The sequence below is a fragment of the Petaurus breviceps genome, unplaced genomic scaffold (genome assembly GCF_028583685.1).
Source record: "Petaurus breviceps papuanus isolate PSGF00001 unplaced genomic scaffold, PetGlider_PUasm1.0 178, whole genome shotgun sequence".
Lineage (NCBI taxonomy): Eukaryota > Metazoa > Chordata > Mammalia > Diprotodontia > Petauridae > Petaurus > Petaurus breviceps.
In genome coordinates, this window is record NW_027185777.1 from 25824520 (window position 1) to 25848499 (window position 23980).

At 35.1% G+C, this 23980-nt stretch overlaps 1 protein-coding gene across 20 annotated transcripts in view; it reads right to left on the reverse strand.

The window, feature by feature from the left end:
* PARD3 (par-3 family cell polarity regulator) overlaps positions 1–23980 on the reverse strand; it is a 739747-nt gene that overhangs the window by 396431 nt on the left and 319336 nt on the right. The gene's annotated exons all lie outside the window — the stretch shown is intronic.

Consider the following 23980-nt stretch of genomic DNA (forward strand, 5'->3'; position numbering starts at 1 on the left):
ATCTTTCATTCTATATTGTGAAATAAAGAAATAAAAGGCAAAAGATATATAAAAAAGAGATGAGATATTATATATATATATATATATATATATATATATATATATATAGAGAGAGAGAGAGAGAGAGAGAGAGAGAGAGAGAGAGAGAGAGAGAGAGAATAATGAAGCAAAAAGGGGCAAATATTGGAGAATAGAGGTTTAAAAAAAGATCTCTTGATGTAACTAAAAATTACAACGGGATCACAGAATGTTCATGAAGGAAAGAATTCTCCATGAATCACTCCCACCAAAGAAAAAAAATAGAAAATAATACTTGACAAAGAAAAAGAATCAGATTCATACTTGAATGGCAAAAAAAAAAAAAAACCTAAAACCTCTAGACCCAAAGTGAACATAACCGAAATTTGAAAAGCAGTCAAAAGAGGGAAAAAATACAAAAACAGATACATGCAATATGTGTGTACATGTGTGTAAATGTGTGCATGTGTGTACATGTGTGTATGTAATCTTCCTAATGCCTCAGAGGTAGATCAGTTTTTGTAAAAAAAAAAAAAAAAAAAGAGAGAAAAGGAATAGTTTTAGAATGCAGAACATTAGTATGCAATAAAAATTATAACAATAATCATACCCTTTGACTCAGTAATTCCATTGTTGACAATACATCCTGGTAATGCTATCAAAAACAATAACAAAAGAGGTATCTTTTCATTGATTTTTATAACAGCGTTATTTGCAATGCAAAAAATGGAAGCAATATTAGTGTTTAAGAATAAGGGTATGGTTAAATAAATTGTGTACATTATTGTAATGGAATTTTATACTTCAATTAAGATAAACATATGAAGATCATAAATAAATATGGAAAGACCTTGATGAAATAATTCTAACCAAAAAGAAAATTGAAACTAGAAGAATGGAAGTAAATGAGAAAGAATGGAAAAATAATGCTGATGGATATTTAAGAGAACATGAGAAGGTATGATACTTCATATATTGAAATTTATTTACAAATAGCTACAAAACAAGTTTACTTTCTGCTGATGTTGAAGTTCATAATGAATCATTCAAAAGTATTTATCAAGAGATACAAAGAAGCAATAAGGGGCAAATAGTAGAGAGTAGAAGCAAAAAATAAAAATTTAAAAAAATCTACTGCTATAACTAAGTAGTATGATGTTATCACAGCATGTTCTTACAGGAAAGAGCTCTCTATGAATCACCCCAACCATTAAAAAAAAAACTTAGAAAATAATATTTGACAAAAAGTATTAGACTCAGACTTGGGTGGCAAAAAAAATACTGAAATTTCCAGATCAAAGTAAACATAACTGAAATTTGACAAGCAATCAAAAGAAAAATAAAACACAAAAATACAGAAACACACATAAATACCCAAACTGAGACAAGTAAGATGCATATGGAAAATTAGTTCTTCATTTAAGATCAATGTCATATTCCATAAACCAATATAAAAACCTAGCAGACTAAGAGAGCTAGAAATGAATGAGAGAACGATGAAGTAAATGAATATTTATTATTTACTGTGCCCAAAGCATGGTGCTAAGAATGTGAAGAAGTACAAATCAAAAAGCATTCAAAGTCTGCTTTCAGGAGCAACTATTTTATTATAGGGAGACAGAAATACACTGTATACTTAAATTTCAATGAAGAATTTTATAAAGTCTCTAAGAATATCTTTATCAACATAAGGAAAAAGACTTTTTTTCTACATGATCTTTGATAATACAACTAGAATTATTAGGACAGTAGAATAAAAATAGCACTGAGTAAAGAGAGGAAAAATCTGGGATAAAATCCTTACTCAATTACTTAGTTTCCTTGTGAACTTGGACAAGCCAACTCAGGTCTCAGTTACCTAAACTGTGAAATGACAGGATCATAAAAGATGACTTCTAACATCCCTTTCAGCCTCAAATCCATGACTCTATTATCCTAAATTTCAGGGAAGAATGTTTTTTTTTTTCTGAATAAAAGGAGAAGCCTCAATAATTTGATCTAAAAATAGTGAAGTCACTACATCAGGGGCAGCCAATTCCCTCTCTGGAGTTGTATGAGCTGGTTGGCCATATGCTGGAAATATTTTGGAAGGCAATGCTAGGATCAGTAGGAGTTGGAGACCTCTAAGGTCTCTTCCAAATAAAAAAATTAGAAGAGGGAAAAAAATTTGATACCAAAGTATTTAAACGACTTTCTTTTTAAAAGATGGCAAAAGTGTCATTCATAAAAAGACAAAAAAATAACTTATAGAATCTAAGCATCAATGATTTAAGAGCATAAAAAGTTCCAGGGTAGAGTCTGGATTTCTTAGATATGGAGGGAACCTAAGACCATGCTAGTTCTCAATCCTTGAAGAACTACTGCCTAAAACCTCTTCAAGCATGAGATAGGGGTGGGGGGCCCTGCATCCAGAGAAGCTAACTGTCATGGTATCATTGTTGGATATTCTTGCTGTGGTAGGGTTGAATCCTCTTTGTTAAAGGTTCAATGACAAAAGTTGACCACCCAAACGAACTTCAATTGAAAGGGTCTCGGAGTTACAGCCACATCTCTAAAAAAACAAAATCTATTCTCAGAAAAAGAATTAGAACTAGCTGTAAAAGAATTAACAAAGGAAAAAAATTAGTGGTCTAGATATATTCAAAGGAGAACTTAATCAAACTTTTAAAGAAGAATTAGTACCATTAATATACAAATTTAAGAAAACATTCAAATAAACTCATTTTCTGAAAAAAAGTTATTCCTAATACCTATGCCAGGAAAGAATAAAGTACAGAAGGTGAAGTATAACCAATATCATTAATGAATATTAACTCAAAAATTTTTAATAAAATCCTGTCAAATACACTTCAGCAATTGATGCAAGAAAGAATGCATCTTGACCAAGTTGGATTTAAACCAGAAATGCAAGGAAGATTCAACATTAGAAAAGAAATAAGCAACAATTAAAAGCAAAAACATTTAAAATCATATTATATCAATAGATGCAGAAAAAGGCTTTGACAAATTACAAATGCTTAAAAAAAAACTCTACAAAGTGTAGCATTTTTTAACATCAAGAAAACTATGGGGGAAGGGGAGGGTGCAGTCAAGATGGCAGAGTAGAAACAGGACCTCCGTATGGCTCCAGCTTCCACCTTCCCCAATTCATGAAAAAGGGGACTCTGAACAAACTCTGGAGATGAAGAACCCACAAAATGACAGAGAGAAGCTAACCTCCCGCTGAGGAAAGCCTGGCAGCCTGACAGGAATCGGCCAGCCCATGGCTCTGGGAGTGCAGCCCAGGTCCCATGAGCCCAAGGTTTTAGACCCAGGGTGGGCCTGACCAACCACTAGCTGGAGAGTCTCCAGATCACCAGCAGCTGTGGCTGTTTCCAGATTTATCAAAACATAGATGCAGAGGACAAAGTGAGACGTCAGTACAGTCTGGACTTTGGGACCCAGTAAGTGGGAGTGTGTTGGCTTCTGCCCCCAGGGCTAGAAGCTTCACCTACTGGCCTGCAGACTGTAGGGGAACCAAGTGACCAGTCTGAGGGGTAATTGCTCTTGTTTTAACCTGCTTGGATCTGGTTTTCAGTCTAGGGTGGAGTTCCTGGGGTTTGTGACCAGTTTGCCAGAGCATGTGGAGGCTTCAGAGAGAGCACCCAACAAATACCTCCAGCAGCTGAGAAACCCCAGTGTTTGGGACTGAAGCTCCCCTGTGTGATGGCAGAGTCTTACTGCGGCAAAAAGCCCAGGGGTCAAGTGACTGAGCGGCGACATGACCAGGCAAAGAAAGCAAAACAAACAGAAGAATCCAACATTAGACTCCTATTTTGGGAACAAAAAGGAGCAAAGCATAGAACAGGAGGAAGACAGTGAAGTCAGAACTCATGCACCAAAAGCTTCAAAGGAAAATACGAGCTGGTTACAGACCATAGAGGACCTTAAGAAGCAGAAAAGAGAAGTGGAGGAAAAAATGGGAAGAGAAAGAGAACGATGCAAGAAAATTACAAAATTACAACCTGACTGAGGAAAATAATACCTTAAAAAACAGACTAACTCAAATGGCAAAAGAGGCTCAAAAAGGCAATGAGAAGAAGAATGCCTTAAAAAGCCAAATTTGCCAGATGGAAAAAGAATCTCAAAAACTCACTGAGGAGAATCATTCCCTCAGACTTAGAATGGAACAAAGGGAAGCTAATGCCATTCAGAGAAATCAAGATACTGTTAAACAGATCCAAACAAATGAAAGAATAGAAAGCAAAGTGAATTACCTCATGGGAAAAACCACTGACCTGGAAAATAGATCCAGGAGAGATAATTTAAAAATTATTGGACTACCTGAACACCATGATCAAAGAAAGAACATAGAAATCATCCTGCAAGAAATTCTCAAGAAAAACTGCCCTGATGATTTAGAACCAGAAGGCAAAATAGAGGTTGAAAGAATCCACTGATCACCTCCTGAAAAAGATCCCAAAAAGAAAACTCCTAGGAATATTATAGCCTTGTTCCAGAATTCCCAGATCAAGGAGAGAATATTACAAGCAGCCAGGAAGAAACAATTTGAATATTGTGGAAACACAATTAGGATAACACAGGATCTTCCAGCTTCTGCAATGAGGGATTGAGGGGCCTGGAATATGATATTCCAGAGGTCAAAGAAGCTGGGATTAAAACTAAGCATCACCTACCCAGCAAAACTGAGTATCATGTTTCAGGGGAAAAATATGGTCATTCAGTGGAATAGAGGACTTTCAAGGATTCTTGATGAAAAAAACAGAGTTGAATAGAAATTTGACATTCAGATACAAGAAGCAAGAGAAGCTTGAGAAGGTAAACATGAAAAAGAAATCAGAAGCCACTTTTCAAAGTTGAACTATTAACATTCCTACATGGAAAAACGATAATTGTAACTGATAAAACATTTCTCAGTATGAAAATAGTTGAAGGGAATAGAAAAAAAAATATATATATATGGTTTTATCAGAGGGTATCCAGGCATATGAATGCATGTGAATGTGTATATTTATATGTTTACAGGTATACATAGATAGAGGGCACAGGACCAATTTAATAGGAAGGGATGATACTTAAAAGGTGAAATTAAGAGGTGAGAAAAAAATATGAAAGGAGATGGAGAGAGACAGAATGGGGTAAACTATCTCATTTAGAAGAGGCAAGGGAAAATGGTTACAATGGAGGGCAAGAATATGAAGGCAAAAGGCAATGGGTCAACCTTATTCTCATTGAATTTGGCTTGGGGAGGGAATGAAATACACACTAAATAGGGTATCTCACACTACAGGAAAGTAGGGGAGAAGGGCATAAGAGGGGGATAATGGAAGGGAGGGCAGGCTGGGCAGGATGGATGTTGGAAGCATACACTTTTGAAAAGGGATGGGATCAAAGTAGATAATAGAACAACTGGTAGGTAGGATAGGAGGGAGGGAAATATAGTCAATTTTTTACAATATACTATGTTAATGTTTTGCATTAGCTACACATGTACAACCTATACTAAACTGCTTATCTTTCCAGTAAGGGTGGGTGACAAGGGAGGAAGGAATGAATCTGGAATTCAAAGTTTTAAAATCAATATATACTATAATTAATATTATTTTACATGTAATTGGTAAATAAGATATACAGGTACTGGTGCATAGAGATCCACCATGCCCTACTGGAAAAGTCAAAGGGGGTATGGGAGAAGATATGGGAGAGGGCAGACTGGAGGAGAGGATACCCTGTGGGATTCCTATTTTGGGGTGGTGGATAGGGATAAAATGGGGATTAAAAAAAACCTTGCTGGGAAAACTGAAAAGCAATCTGGTAGAAATTAATTTGGACCTATACCTTATTTCACATTGCACAATACATTCTAAGTGGATCTGTGATCTTAATATTAAAGATATCACAATTTTTAAAAATTAGAAAAGAAATACTCTTTCACAGATTGTGAGTAGGAGATTTATTCTTAACCAAACAAGGGATAAAGGCAATTACAAAATATACAAACTTTTACTTACAGGAACCTGAAAACAAATTTAACCTAAAACAGTAAAAATTGTGTGTGTGTGTGTGTGTGTGTGTGTGTGTGTGTGTGTGTGGTGGGGGGGGCATGGAGAAAAGAGGAAGAAGTTTTTTTTTAATCAAATTTGTCTGTTAGGAGTTTTGGATACAAGACATATATAAATAACTAAAAGACATAGATAAGTAGATAGATAAGAACAAAAGAATAGCAAACTATTAACAACCATAGGAAAGAAGGCTACAAACCATTAATACTAGGACTACTGCAAACCAAAACAGCCCTGGGGTTTCACCTCATACCCAGCAAATTGGAAAAGATGATAAAAAATATAGTCATTGTTGGTGGGTTTGTACTAAGACTTTGCTAGAGGAGTTTTAATTCGCTATTGCCATTTTGGTAAGCAATTTGTAAATAAAGTGGTTGAAATATCCAAACCCAGAGATTCCAAGATCAGAATTATAGCCCAAAAGTCCATTGGTTAGAAGAGGATCCCCATATAAATCAAAATATTTACAGTCTAACTTTTGCATGATAGCAAAGAATTGAAAACAAAGTAGTTGTCCATTAATTGAGGAATGACTAAATAAATTGTGTACATGAATGTAATGGAACATAATTATTCTGTAAGAAACAACCAACATTTCAGTAATTTCTTTTAGCATAGTAGCATGGAAAGACTGAAATGAACCAAGATAGTTGGGTGGTAAAGCAGATAGAGTGCTGCATCTAGAGTAAGGAAGACCTGAATTTAAACATGGTCTCAGACTCTACCACTTACCCTCTGTTTACCTCAGTTTCATCAACTATAAAATGGTATTATAGCAGTACATCCCTTCTCCCAGGGTTGTTGAAAGGATGAAATGAGGTATTAACTGCAAAGCTCTGAATACAATGCCTGGCATGTAGAATGGGTTTTATAAATATTTTTCCCTTGAGACAGAAAAGAGCTGAGTCAAGAAAATGATATACACAATGACTACAAAAAATGTAAACAGAAAGAACGACCACAAAACAATCAAAAGTCAGTGTTGCAAAATTGCAAAGAAGCACTCCAAAAACAGAAAAGACTCTACACTTTTGTGGGATAGGGAGGAGGCTTGGGGAAAGGGAAGGGTTGTAGTACATAGTACATGTGTTCAGGCTTTTTCAATGTACTAATCAGTATTTTTTATTTTTTTTTCCTTAAAAATATTTTTTGTTATGTGAGTGCATACCCTGGAAAGGGCAATAGGGAGAGATATGGGGAAAACATAATAACATAAATCAATAAAAATTAATTTTTTTAAAAAGCACATAATAAGCCTACAGAGTATATAGATCTACTTTGGTAAAAATATATAGTTTCAAAAAAAATACTTATTTTCGTATCACTACAATGCACAGCACAGCACAGCACCTGGCATATAAGAGGAGACTAATAAATGCTGTTAATTGCCATGAATCAACTTTTCCCACTATTATTTCATATCCAAAATGTAAGTGATGCTTTGCTTTATTCTCACTTTCACAGGTACTTCTGTAATGCAAGTGTTAACTATGTTGGGCTTTTTGGTAAGAAAATGCTAAATTAAAGAAATTGCAATTTTCATTTGTTAATGATGACCTATGAGCAAGAAAGAATTTGATAGCTAAATAAATAAACAAATACCATGCTTGTAATGATTCATGAATTTGCTAAATTTTCTTAATTTTCAAGACAAAGACTGAATAGCTTTGGGTTAAAGATACAAATTTGGGTTAGTGTTTATAAACAAGAACAATTATTAACAAATACATGAATTGACTAAGTTCAATTATGGAGAAAAGTCTTTGTTAAGTCGACAGGCTATTTCGCTGGGAAGTGTCATTAAACAAATATATTCTGTGCCCTTGCTAGTAATGTAAGACATGTAATTCACACATATTTGTGAGAGATAATCACAAGAACTCTACTAAAAGGTACATGCTAAAACAAACTAAGGAGAGCTTGGAATACCTAATACTACATAATAAATCTTTAAGACTCGCTGATGAATATATTAATATTTGGCTCCCAAAAAAAATAGATACCCCCAAGACAGAGAGATGACTGAACTAAACAACAGAGATTCAAATACATGAAAGTGAGTCAGTCCCTACCCTCAAGGAGCTTACATTCTAATGAGAGTAAATAGAACACAAAGGGGGTATAGCATATAAAGGGTATAATGCACTTGAGGAGGAGAATTCTGAAGAGACCAGGTGTAAGTAATGTGAAGCAGAGCTGAGTCTTTCCTGAAATGATGGTCCAAACTAGGAAATCATGAAGGAGAAGAGGAAGGCTCCATTGCTACATGGTGGAATAGATAATGTATTGGACATGAAGTTAGGAAAACCTGAGTTCAACACCTATTTCAGAAACTCAGTTGTATGAGACACTGGGTAAGTCAGTTAACTTCTCTCAACCCCAACTTCATTCTATTTAAAACCAACTCATGTAAGTGTATGTAAAGATAAATATATATGCATAAGTATACATAAATATGTGTGTGCATATGCATGTGTGTATTCATACCTTCAGTAACTCAAGAATCTATGATTTGATTTGTTTGGGCATCCTATCAATGCTGTGTAACCTTTATAGACCTTTACAAGCAGCCTCTTGGACTTGAAATCAAAAAGTTTGTCAATCTACAAAAAAACTAGCAATACTTTTCAAACCTGAGTAAACTTGTTTTTAAATGTGTATGGCACCAGACCGGGACTTACAGCATTTTCAGTTTGGAAAGCCCAAAATCACATGTCACGTGTTGTAATTTGAGAACTCAAAGCTACCTACATACCATAAAGAAGAATTCAAAAAGTTTGGTGGATGCACAAATACTGGTGTATTTATCACTGTCTTTTGTTTCTGGAGATAATGTGGACATTGGTCATTTTCTACAAATGGTACTTTCCTCAACACTCACATGAAAAATTAAATAGCACAAAAGTAACAATAATTTAAGATGGTTCAAGAGAAGCTCTGAATATTTCCACTGTAGACTGATTACTTCTTAAAAACTGTAGAGGGGCTAGGTGGTAAGGATGGACCACAGAGCCACTAAGATCCATTGAAGACAGAATGTGTCGTCAGGAAAGGTGTCACAGGAAGGATGAGCTTTGGTTTGAGTACTAAAATTTAAATAGCATTTGAACAAACATAAATGAGAGGTGAAAGCATTGCAGGAGGAAGATGGGAATGGGAAATGGTAGAAAAAAATGGAAATGAGAGACCACAAAACATACCAGGGGACAGCAAATACCCTGGTAGGGCTAAAGCAGAAGGTTCATAGAGGATCATAGAATTTAGAGATGCAAGGAACCTTCGGGAAATTAAGATAATAATACAATTTGTAACAAAGTAAAGTCTAGCGATTCACACAAAGGGAAGGCCCAAGTTCATACTCTCCATTGTACCACATTTGCACCATTAATCTTCTGCAGCTCATTCCAGAAATATGTGAAGCCAACTCTCTCGGCCACTAAATTTCTTCATTTCCCCTACTTCCCTCTAAAGTTCCTTACAAAAGATTTTTCAAGGGGAAATAAGAAGAGCAGTATTTTTTCCCATAGAGCTCTTTTTTAACTATCCTTTGGAATATAAAAATCACTTCTTTTGAGGGGGGCTCAACTGTCTTATTTATTGTTATGTAAAAGCGATCAGTGTATCTGCAACCTTCTTCAGAGCACAGGAAGAGAAGTCTCCAAGACAGCAATGGTGGTTAAGGTTGTCATCTTATGATTAAGCAGGAATTTGGAATTCCATCTAATCCTTCTTGTCCTTCCATAAATATCTCCAGTCTCATCTCTTAGAAAAGACATCTCACATGTTATAATTCTAATCTAAGTACTGACTGATGCATCTACCTGTCAAACAGACCATGTATTTGTAAAGTGCTTTGGAGTTAAAAAAAAAAAAAAGAGAGAGAGAGAGGAGAGGGGAAGAGAATGATGGAGAATACACACTCATTTTTCAATAACAATCTAAAATGTCTCCTTGCTATCTCTCCTAACTACTCCTACAACCACCTACATAGTTCAGGTCATCATTATTTCTTGGCTTGATTAGGCTTGACTGCCTAAGCATAACTCCATGTGACCATATATGTGCTGTCAGATTTTTCTTCCTAATTATATATCTCTGATGATGTATGTCACTCCATAGCCCAGATAATTTTTATGGCTACTTATTAACTAACAAATCAAATCCAAATTCTTCAGCCTGAAATTCAAATTTCTTTCCCTTTATATTCCAAATAACATTTCCAGAGTTTTTACCTACTAAGCACTCACCTTTCCATACTTTATGTTCTTGGTAAACCAGAATAACTGTAGTACTATAAGCATGCCCTTGGCTCCTCCTCCCTACATTCCTTGGCTCACAGCATAGAATCAAAGCCTGTCAAAATTAGAACTGGAAGGTGCTCAAATTCCACTTTGCCTCACCTGCCCTGCCTGCATTCAATTCCAAGGAATGAGATGCTCCTCCCAGAATAAGCTCATCACTCCTAACCTCAACATCATGTTGCTAATTCAAGCCTTGATTGAAATCACTTCCCTCAGTGACCTCTCCTCTCTGATTGGAGAGTATCAAACTCCTCCCAATTCCTTTCTCTATAGAGGGCAGAAGCAGGAATCTCAGGTCATTTTAGGCCCATTTTACAGATGAAAAAAAAAAGGCAGAGTGAGAGAGATTTACTAATTGACCCACAGTCAAACAAGTGATAAGTGTTAAAAGTCAGATTTGAACTCAAGTTGTCCAACTCCATAGTCGGCAGCATTTCCATTGTACCACACTATTTCTCATTGTTTAGCCTGAACTCTTCCTTACCTATCTGTTATTCAAATGACACCTCAACAAAAAAACCAAAGGACAAAAACACTTCCTCTTTCCAAACTAGGTTTCTTTGGCATTTTTTAAATCTCCCATAACTCTTTAGTGCCTCAATATAACACAGTAGAGTCCTATACTATCAGGCAGATGTTGGTTGAAGTTCTACTACTGACCCATTCTGGCCATGTGACCTCTGGAAAGTTTCTCAGTTTTGATTTCTTCTTTTCTAAAATTGGAGCAATGATAGGACGTTTCTCGCAGGACTGCTGTGAGAATCAAATAAAATATGTAGAGAGCTTTGTAAACCTTAAAATACTATACAAAGGCAATGGACGCAAATGAATGCTTATGACATTCTAGTTTGTATCATACCTGTTGATATGCACAGGTCTTACCTTTTCTCCTGTATTATATATAATGAAAGAGAAGGTGCAAATCCTATTTCTAATTTGTTTCAGCACCAGAACCTCACATAGTGCCCTGCCCATAATAAGTGGTTTTTGAAAGAAAAAAATTTACTAATGAAGAAACTGAGGTTCATTCAGGTTAAGAGATTTATCCTTGGTTAGAAAGATATTAAGAAGAAGGACCAGGATGAAAACCCACTTTCTATTATATCACACCACTTCAAATAGCGGGACTGGAGTTAAGGCAGAAAATATAATTTGGGCCCAGACTATGGAAGACATGGTATGCTAAGTGGAGTTCACATGTTAGGGGAGTAAATAAGGTTTCTGGATGGGGAATTTAGGGACAGAATAATCCCCTGATGAATGAATGAATGAATGATGAAATCCATATTTTAGAAAAGTAGAATACTGATGGTATAAAAGGTGAAATAGTCAGGTGAGAGGAAATTTCAGTGGTCTCGATGTGAGGTAATAAGAGCCAGTACTAGGATAGTGGAAAAATAAGTGAAAAGGAAAGGACACATGCAAGAAAATACAAAGCAAGAATCAACAAATCTTACTAATTTAATGGAAATGGAAACTGAGAAAAAGGGGAAAATCCAATATGGCACTATGGTTTTCGTCCTAGTTGACTGGGAGCATGATACCACAGACAGGCATAAGAAACTCAACAGTGGCAATAGTATTTGGAAGGAAAATAGAATATTGAATTTTCAATGTGTTAAGTCTGAAGTGACAGTGGAACATGTCAGTAGAAATGTCTAATAGGTAAGGAAAGATGGCCACCTAGAATCTAGGGAAATTGTGCTTTGTATTATTCTACTCTTTATTTAGAAAAATAATGAAAATGACAAAATATGCCAGGGACTATGTTAAGTGCAAGTGATAAAAATTCACAAAGCAAAACAATTCCTACTGTCAAAGAGCATTTCTACATTCCAATGGGGGAAGATAAATGATGACCAGGCAAGGATACTTTAGTGGGAAAAAAAGTTGCACTCAGAACCAGAAGAGAATTGATTTCAAATCCTGCCTCTGACACTGCCACCAGCAAATCATCTGACCTCTTTGAACCTCAGTTTCCTCATCTATAAATAAGAGAGTAAAAAATATTTGTAGCATATACTTCACAGGACCATTATGAAAATCAAGTAAGATATTCTAAGTAAGGCATATTGAAAAACTTAAAGAATTAAAATTAAAAGTGATATTATTATTACAGGATAAAAGTGTTGTATCAGAATTATTTTGTGATAGGTATTTGGAAAATGTGATTTCAATTTAAAGCATATATCTAGTAGAAGGCTTTACTATATTCCATTTAGCAATAAACTACAAATGAATTTATAACATGATGGCTTGTTTGTACACTTAGACAATAGTGATTCTAATTCATATAAGTCAAAAAAGAAAAAAATAGAACTCACATGTTAAACTTATTGGTCTCACCAGGTTACTCACAGATCGTAAAACAAGTATTCTTACTACATGCATTTTCAACACAAGAAATAAAATGAGAGAATATTTCTTTATGTAAATAAAGGTTTAGCTTTATTCTCATATTGGAATGAAGAGGTGTGGGGGTCGGGGAGGGGGGAGAGAGAGAGAGAGAGAAGGGAAAGTGGTGGAGAAAGAATTAGGGAATAAGAATAATTAGGATGTGAATATTGGTAAGGAGGAGAGAAAAGTAAACAAAACCTGGAAGACAACTAAGAAAAAATGTAACTAAGAAAAAAAATGTCTGTTCAATAAGCAACCATCTGTTATTCTTTCCATCCTGTTTTTCCTCCTTCAAAATGCAAACACATGCCAGGACCCCGCCCCCCCCAAATTAATACAGATCTACTTTACAAAAATGGCTGTCCTCTTCCAAAAATGATTGTTAAGTAATAGCTTTGGGAATACACTGAAATAGAAGTGATACAGGAAAATGTAAAATCCCATTGTTATAAAGAACCATTTAGAGAAGCCAATACCTATCTCAGAGTTGTTTGATATTCTTTATTACTCCTATTATTCTTATGAAAAGCAAGATTTGTGAAGTTGGAATCTGCTTTACACATAATGCTGGAGAGCTTAAGGCTGTCTAGTATAAGTCTAAAGATCATGTTTCTGAAGAATCAATCTGAAATAGGTAAGCTTAGATTCCATACAACAAAAACAGCATTACAGAGGCAAATGAATGATGATCTAACTTCATAATGCCAATTAAATCAAATAATTTTCTTATTTAATGAGGTTGATAGAAATATCTATAAATTCATATGAAGTTTTCTAAGCTTTCAAGGATTGCAGAACATTTTTCCTACTGAAGAATAACAATTTTGATATCATTAACAAATAATAATTTTAAGGAAATAAATACTTTAAAAATCTCTTCTAAATCTCAGGGCAGGTAGGGTTTTGTCCTCTTTTCAGACATCAAGGAAGAAGGAAAGAGAATTGGTTTACAAACAACCTGAGATTTTGTAATTTCAAATATTACCTCATTTAATTCACCTGAATGAATATTCTAGATGAAAAAGAAAATCTAGGAAGTTCGTGGGTCTCATTAAAGTACAGTAATAAAATCATTATGTATGGCAACCCTCTTCATATATGCACATTAGTCAGATGTTTCACTCCACATCCCAATGCATACTAGGCAAAAGAATAGAGATAAATCTATAACTTTACTACATAAAATAGAGTGTTGATTTTTTCACCCAATTCTAAAACAGTAATTCTTCAATTAAAGGATTTGCAACAGGCAAAAATTTGATTTAAATTTTGAGCTATATGTAGCAAAGTAATATATAAATATATTTGGAGGTTTGAGGATATAAAAGTGAATAAGACATTATCTCTCTCCTTAAAATCTTACGATCTATTAGGAGGAACTAAGACATAAATAGAAAAACTATGATATGGAAAGATTGCTACCTATGAAATGTCCAAGGTACAAAATATCTCAGGAGGGAAATCAGGTTATTTATAGAGACCTGTATTTAGTTCTGGTCACCACATTTTAGGGCAAAGAAAAATAAGCTTGAGGACAGAATATCACCAGTCTAAAGACTAGAGTGGAGTCATTCCATACAAGGATGGATTGAAGCAACTGGAAATGCTTAGCTTGGGAAAAAGATAACTTAGGGTGGGGTGAAAAGAGAAGATTGTAGTTTTCAAGTTTTACAAAGGTTGTCGTGAGGAAGAAGAGTTGCTCAAGAGTTTTGAGAGTTATATGCATTAAAGGTGTAGGATTTAAAATGAGAAGAGGTCTTAGAGAGCATTTAATAGGATCCTATCCCTTACTCTACTATATTTTCTAGATAAGGAAACTGAGACTTTGAAAAGATAAGTGACTTGGACAAGGTCACAATTAAATGGAAAACTGGGATTCAAACCCAGTAGTGTCAAACTCAAGTAGAAATGGGGGCAATTTCATCATACATGAGGATTCCCCTCAGCATCATATTAATTTAAAGAACCACAGATTAACATTATCTATGCTTTATTGCACTTTTATTTAATCTGTTAAATATTTCCTAATTGAATTTTCATCTGGTGCTAGCTACACTCAGGAATGTTGTAGGCCACATGCACAGGGGCCTATGTTTGACATCTCTGCCCTAGCCCACATCCACAGTCTTACTCTAATCCTAGCTCTAATGCCCCATGCTAATCAATCAATCAACAAACACCCAAACCTAGGCATCATGCTAGGCACACAGAACACATACACACAATCACCACTTTAGAGGAATTTATATTTTGAAGCCATTTAAAGGAATGAAAATTGAATCCCCAAAATTCATGGTATACACATAGAAACAATGTAGTCTACCCATGGCTATCCAAGCAATGACATCAGGCTGATTGTCACTATTCTTTTTTTCTTACATTTCATGAAGGTAGAAAAGTGCACAGCAGTTCTTAACTTGTGGTGTGTGAATTCAAACTTTTTAATAGCTTGATAATTATATCACAATATCATTGGATTCTTTTGCAATACTTACCATTTTGTTTTATGCAATAAATCTAAGTGTATTTATATATATATATATATATATATATATATATATATATATATATATATAGGTACATACATATGCATGTATATGTGTGTATGTATATAAACTCTGAAAAATATTCCAAAGGCTTCACCTGACTGGCAAAGGGGTCCATCTCACACACACACACATACACATACACACACACACACACACACACACACACACACACACACACAAAGAACTCCTGTTCTAAAGACATTAAGAAGTTTCAGGAATGTTTATGTCTCTGAAAAACTCTGACCTATTCACTCATTTCCAATTTCTTAACACAAAGCTGCTTTAAACATTAAAGACTTAGCAATGATTTTAGAAAAATGAACAACCATCATCCATGTTACCCACAGATATTAGGATTAAAGGTGATGGCAGATCCAGCAGTCTAGAGGTAATCTGAAACTCCCTTTCTTGGTGCTGGATTGACAAGATGGTTGGTGTGACACTTCCATGATAAATTTACCATAATTTCTCACCTATAAGTATGGGATTTACTTAAAAAGGAAAAAGAAATGTTAAGATTTCTTTGTTTCCTCACACATAGCTAGATAATGCTGTCAAATCTCATGAAGTCCCTAACTTCCACAAATGTCACCTCAAGAGTAAAAAATATGCATTATAGTCAGGGCATACCTGCTGCACTGAGATGAAAAGCATACTTGGAGTGATTTGGTGGGTGCACATTTACTGCACAGGCCACAATTTACCATGATTGTTGTATTTATCTTTCACTTGGCAAGCAGGAGCTGAAAGGACATGGAGTCCAATTGCTTAACCCTCACAGTAGATGGAAAACAGGGAGCACAGAAACTCTTTGACTGCTTTTAAAGGGCACAAATAGAAAGGCAGAGTCCATGCTGGGAACACATGTAGCACAGTAGTTTTAAAGAGTATAACAAGTCTGTGACTTAAGATTTTCCAATACTCCATCCTCTCAAACAGAAAAAAAAATGGGAAAGGGATGATAGAAACCAAAATCCCCATTTTCAGAAGGATTTGAGCCATCAACATGTTATTTGACTCAACTTTCTGGGGTATCCAAACACCAAAAAGGACAAACACAAACAAGCTAGGAAATAAGCAGGTAGATATAAGAAAAAAAATGTTTTTAATAAAATAGAAAATGTATTTCCAAGTACTACTTACAGTCAAGAGGCATTAAGTACATTCATGGACATATACTAATTTTCTCTATTCATTATCTTCTAACAAATAATATTCTGATTTTTGTAGAAGTAAAAAAAAAAAGAGGTATGTCAATTTAGTGGTTGGGCTTTGCTTCAAAACAGAGAGGTAACATAGGACAGCTTTCAATCTGAAGGGAAAAAAATAAGAAACAGGTAGGGGAGTGTTTTTTTTAATAGCTTCCCATTGACCAAGAAACTAGCATCTTGCTCCCTTTTGTGTGGTCCTTTGAGTCGTTCATCATTTGAAATTGACTTGATGATTCCAAGATATGAAGCCAATCTCCAGCTGGGTACAGGAGTAAACAACACTAGGAGTGCAAAGCCATTTCTGACATTAAAGGCAATGAAAAAAATAAACACATTCTAGAGAAGTAAACAAGAGATCTGATCAAGTACAGCAAGAAGAGAGGGAAGAATTTTACCTGCCAGGCTTTCATGCTGACAAAATAATCCACAATATATGGACCTCTGTGATACTTACTGATAGCATCCAGACACTGGGGTGGAATAGAAGATGAGAGGAAAAGAATAAAAAAAGAAATTCTGCTTTTTAGTCAAAAAAGAAAACTTTAAAGTGATCCACAAAGCATTATATTGAAATGCAACTTATTGAAATGCAAAAGTATTTTCAAGTGATTATTTTCTTTTTTCAATATATTTCTTATATATATTCAGTTATTCTTACTTTTTTGGAAATCAGTATTTTCATTTTCACTCTCTCGGGTCTTTCTGTACCTCAAGAATGAAAATCAAAGTCCTATGACATCGCAGAAAATAGCTCTGAATTGCAAGTCAGAGGAACCAATTTCAAGCCCCAAGTCTCCCACATAATTATAGAGATGTCCTTGAGAAAATTACTTCTTCTCTCCAGGCCTCAGTTTCCTATTCCACTGTAAAATTAGTCCACTGGATTAGATGGTCTCTATGATTCTATCCAAGGCTAAATCAATGATCCTTTGATCCACTGATTCAATGTTAGTATTGCCTCTTCCAATGCATATCACAACCCCCCTATGACTTAGTGGGTGGTCACCATGAGTGACAATAACTGAAAAATTCATCACTTACAAGTAATCTGATGATTATGTTTTCTGAATTTGGCAAGATGGGCTGAGAAACAGATAGTCAAATCTCCGATCTTGCAGCCTTCACAATTTAGTAGGATCTGCCAGATTATATGCTACAGTGGCTCAGCCTTTGAGAACCCAAGGTCACCTGTGTCCAAAACACACCAGAAAGGGACTTCAATAGAACCCACCCTATGTATCAATCAACTGATCAGTCAACAAGCATTTCTTAAATCCTTCCAATGGACGAGACAGGTGCTGAGGGAGCAGCAAATTCAGAACGTTCTCCTTGTCCTCTGGCTCACAACCAAATAAGAATATGCACGAACAATAATTTCCAGCTTGAGAAAATTTCTGATCAATGCCAAGAGACTGACATAAACAACGTGTTGAACCAGTTTGAAGGATGAAGAGAACACTACAGGTTGGTGGTCACAGAAGGGCCTCAGAAAAGGAAGAATCTATGGCAGAATTGGGTACACACATGCTTTGTACTATTGATTTTAACAGATTGTGGTTGATATAAGCGAGAACATTTCCTTGTTCCTGCAACCCAATGTTTATATCTCATATCTGTTAAGAACTGATGCCCAATATCACCAAAGAGTCAGAAGACTAGGTTCAAGGCTCAGCTCAGACACTCATGAGTTATATCTTCTTTGAAAAGTCACTCATCTGGGATGATGACTTTACTCACAAGTAAAATGGGGGAAATAATTACACTGCCTCTCCCAGTTATTAGGAGAATCAAATGAGACAAAATTGGCAAAGTATGTTGCAAATATAAAGTGTTATATCACTGCAAATCAGTTTTGTTTTATTACCTAGAAGTATTCAGAAACTCAACATTGAAAAAACATTTACATACCCATTCGTTTATATCCCATTAGAACTGAAAGCAGACTTGTTGGGAGGCTGGAGAGCAAGTTACAGTGCTAGCTATAATGCCTTACAAGGAAATACCTGCATCTCATTAGGGGAGGACTTAAATATCTCAAAATCCTTTACTTCTGCCATCAATCAATACAAATTGAATGGGAAATACTCTGCACCATAGCAAGTTTGTTTGTTTTAAATTCTTAGGAGTAGGAAGATTTTATTAATGAACATGGCACAGTTCAATATTTGCTTATAGATAAGAACAGTTGCTCTGATATAAAGAGGGTGTTATATAGCATCAGGATGAGCAGAAAGGACTTTAGAAGCCATCTCATTCAACCCTCCCATGTAATAGATGAGCATAGAGCATCTGTAAAATAGGAGAGAAATCGTCATCATCATCATCAACATATCTAGCATTTTTATAGCATTTTCAGATTTGCAAAGTGTTTCACAAATATTATCTCATTCGATCCTAACAACCCTGGAAGGTAGGTACTATTATTCTTACATTTTAAGGATGAGGAAACTGAGGCAGAGAGATGAAAAAACTGAGATGGACAGAAGTTACATGATTTGCCTAAGATCACAAAGCTAATGTGAATATGAGCCCAGATTTCAACTCATGTCTCCCAGACTCCAGAGTCTGCACTGTATCCACTGTGCCACCTAGACATAATTCTGTAGCCTCATTCTTTGCATTTATACATTACCAACCATCTTTAAATAGGCATCAAAAAAGAAATGAACAGATTAAGTATGATCTGGGAGGCAAGGCATGAAAAGTAAGAGCAATGGACATGGAGCCAGGAAGACCCTAGTTCAAATATCAGATAAGACACTAACTGTGTAACCATAGGCAAATTATTTACCCTCTCTGTCTTAGTTTCTTCACCAACAAAATGGGAATAATCATAGCACCTACATCAGGGTTGTTGTGAGGATCAAATGAGATAATAGCTAAAGATAGTATGAATATAGTGCTTTAAGTTTTGCAGAACTCTTTACAAATACCATGATGTTTTATCCTCACAACCACTCGGGAAGGTAAGGGCTATGGTTATCCCTACTTCTCAGACAAGGAAATGGAGGTAAATGGAAGTGGAGTAGTTTGTCCAGGGGCACGTAGCTATTAAGTGTCTGATGGTGGATTTGCACTCAGGACTTCCAGGCTGCAACTAAACACACTGACCAGGCTACCACCTAGCTGCTTAACATATGTAGAGGGCTTTGCAAAACTTAAAAGTACCATATAAATGCCAGTTATTAAGTATTACTGTGCGTGTACTGTGTGTCTCTGGATAAGCATTTTCCTTAATGACTACTTTTAAAAGAATACTCAACTATCATAACTAGGATATTATAAATCTTCAATGGGGAAGAACCAACCTTGTGCAAAATATTTTATATACTTGCTTGCAAAAAAACAGAAGTTATTTGTCATTTAAAAGATTTTTGTGTTAATTCAGTGTTCCAACACTGAAACTATTAATTATAGTTCAAATTTTGTGATCTAGTGAACCAAAGGACCAATTTCATTTTGTTACTATATATTCATACTTCATGGATTACTTACTATTCCTTTCGAAGGGAATGTACTCTTTTATTTATATAGACTGCCTAAATAGCAAAAGTAATTTACAAAAGAATTTCAAAACCAAATTCTTTTAATGGCAACACTGTTGAAGTAAATTTTTTAAATCTAAAGAAATAACAGACATCTTTCTGATACTGTATATCAGTGTCTTTAAAAAAAAAGAAAAGCTCTTTTATTTATGTTATTTAAATGCAGTTCTGTGGAACAAACAAGTTGGTTCACAGACAGTGCACCCGCTGCTGAACTGCTGCCGCCTGACATCCTGTCTTATCTGCCAAATTGCTCATTAGGTTTGGCAATTTTCACCTGCGCCTCCAGTTTATATTTCAGCAGGGAATAAACATCAGTCTGCTTTAACAATCTTCTGCAGATAGCTTCCAACCTCTCCTTGGAAGCAGAGTCACCTCCATCTTCCTCCTCCCACCCCCCATTAAAAAAAAAATCTCATGCTATGTAAGTCTGTTTTTAAAATGTTCACCCAACTGATGAAATCTAGCTACTGCATGGGAAGCTGGCATAGCTTCCATATAATTCAGTAATCTTATAGTATAATATAACCATGCTAAGTTATAAAGGGTCAGTGGTTTTATTATTCACTCATTTTAATATCTCATAGAAGAGAATGCAAGATCAAGCTATCAGAATATTAATTTTTCTTTTTAAATTCAAGAACTGGATATATATAGCTAAGGGAAAGAAATCCCATTTCCAAATGGGTGAGACCCATCTAACTTTCACTCTTAGGAAAAAAGAATAGTAAAATCATTTACAAATAAACAATAGCGGCAGCAAGGCTGCCAAAACAAAGAAGTAGGTCAAAGTGTCATCAAAACCCTCCACCTTTGCCCAGGGGCTTTAATTATTGCTAAGAATCATTATAGAAAAATGGAGAAACTCTTTGTGGGCAAAAAGCACCAGAGATATAAAACAAAATGTCTAAAACTCCACAAAACAACTTCAGATGGAATACTGTTTTTCATTTTACAGAAGTAAAATATTCACCACCAACCCTGCAATTAGCTAGAAAATTACAATAATTACAGCAATTTTGTATCCCATCTCCAATCCAATTAATAGATATATGACCTTGTCAACACGTAATAATCAGATTGCATCTACAACAAAACTGGATGGGTTTTATATGCTGAAAAGAACTTGCACAGTAAGAAGGTAATTATTTGAAATACTGAGAATACTATTTGTATGCCACGCTCCACTTCACAAGTTAAAAGGAAATACAATAGGGATCTTATTTCTATTTCCAATATATATTTAAATCAAATACTTGAAATGGTATGTCTAATACCAGTTAATGTTAAGACGATGGATATCGGCACTGATCTTGGATCTTTTTCAAATAGAAAATGCATCCTGGATAAATTTTTGAGAAGTAATATTAAAACTAAGAAATCTGGAGTGGAGATAATAATCACATTTCACATAGACTTCTATATCCATTACTGAATACTGTTCTAGCACTGTTAAAATTTTTACTCTGATAACACAACACACATATGCACGCATATATACACATATATGTATATACGTGTATGTGTGTGTATATAAAATTTAAATTGACTAGCATCACTATGTCAGATACATTAAATATTTTTTATTATGACCTTTAAATGGCAGTTAACTTGAAAACAGCCTGGATATTATTTATGATGTATTTTAAAACTTTTAAAAGAAGAGATACAATTGTGAATTATTTTTGCTTTTGCTACATTCAGTATCTGTAGTAAAGCCTAGAATTTTGAGCTACAAGTACCATAGCAATTATGTAGTCTAACTCATTCATTTTACATATGAGGAAATTGAGGCCCAAAAAATTAAAGAAGTGAAATAACTTGGGCAAGGCCAAAAAGGTAGTTTGTGGCAGAACTGGGCTTACAAATATTATGTCTAATTAAAAGAATTCTAAATGCTTTCAGGTATCATTTTCCTGTAACGTATTCTATTTTGATTTACATAAAGCAAGCTTGAACATCCATTGAGATGTATTTGACAGAGTAGAGGTCACCATTTCCAACATCCAAATTATGAGGGCACTGGCCCATAAGTCCAGTTCAAATGAATACTCCTTGAAGAAGGCTTCCAAATTCGCCATATAAAGAGTGACCTTGTCATCCATGGAACTATGGCAGTATTTTCTTTTTAGGTTTCTAATATATTCATTAAATTTCTATTTTGTCACACACACACACACACACACACATATATATATATATATATATATATATACACACATGTTTTATGTCCTATACTCTATTTAAAATGCCTTAAAGACAAGGGTCTGTCTTCCTTATTTTGGTCCTTGAAAATAATAGATGTTCAGTATTTGTGGAATTGTTTTTAAAATTATTTCAGGTGAAGCCCTCTAGATTTGTCTGAAGTAGGTAAGCCAGTTAAGTTTTTGAGCTTGCAGAGCACAAGTAGTCAACCTAAAAAGACATAAATCATAAATGTCACCTTGTACACAGTGGGCATTGAACATATTTGTTCATTGACTGCCAGGACTTGAAAAGATATCGATTATAAAAGCAAAACAAGAAAGCGGATTCACAATCTCTCATCTCTTAAGAGCAGCTGCAAAAACCCATTTCAGCTATGTTGCAACTTTCAGATCTCTTTGGAAGCAGGTGATACAGGTGGTGGGGCTCAAATCATGGCCTGGATTTCAAAAGCAAGGTTCTATCAAGGTTTGGGGCGGGGGGCGGGCGTAGGGAGAAGGGTTGTGCTAAAAGCAGGTGAAATAAAAGACTGTGACAGTTTCAAAATGGAGGACTTAGAAGGACAAAAAAATCTATAGAAAATTCTGTTCAAACTATAGCAATACATTGCCTTTCCACTGAAGGAGATGAGCAAATTCAAATTCTATCTGAAGTCACATAACATTTGCATACAAAGTCCAGATTAAAAGGTGATTCCTTTAGCAACTTCTCCTACTTCTAGAACATGATAATGTGATTAATAAAATTTTGATAGACAAGAAATTAACAGAGAAATTGACAAGAGCAGACAAAAATAGACAAGGAGCCAGTTATCTCCTCTATAAAGTAAAATAGTGAATTATGTACATGGACAAACTTTTGACCCACACTTTCAAAGAAGAGTCAAACAGGCATGTCCTAAAGCATAGTTTCTGGTCTGGTTTCTACATAAGCCTTTTCACTTTCCACTTTATGCCTTTGTCTCACTTGCGATTGCATCTTGTCCAGATGATAGAAAGCAATTTCAGTAAGTGGTTAACTTAATTGGTTTGCATCCACACATGATCCTCCAGGGCATCACTTTCATATCCCATCATGCAGTGTGTGCCTCCTAAATTCTATGCTCCTCTAGAAATGACACTTGGCTGAAAATTTCTAAGGAGGTGACAGGTTTGTTCACAACTGAAGCCAACATCATCATTTTTTTTTTCATATTTCTGCCTATTTCCCCCTACCTTGGAGGGACATAAAAATGAAAAATAGTTTCTGCATGTCTATGAAGATTACTTCATTGTACCAGCCAAGTCACTAAAGTGCAATAATCCCCAATCAACAAAAGAGGGAGGGACAGACTAATTTACAGAGAACAAAGTAGAGAAAATAAAACTCTCCTCACACAATCTAATGGTACCAATAAAGCAACACAGATCCAAAGTGAGGGTACTGAACTCATGGCCTCTAAGGTACCTTCCAGCTCAAAATCTATGATCCAATGATTCCCATTTAGCAACTAGAATATTATCATAGTTTTGAAGTGCTTCAAAATGTAACTCTCTGTGATAGCAGCTCATTGTCTGCCTTTAAACCAGCTGACTTACTTGCAAATTTCTAAATACTCAATGTCCTGTTGGATGAACAACTTCATAAGATCATAGATTTCGAGTTGGAAAAGATCTTAGAAACAAATCCAATACTTCATTCTATACTTATGGA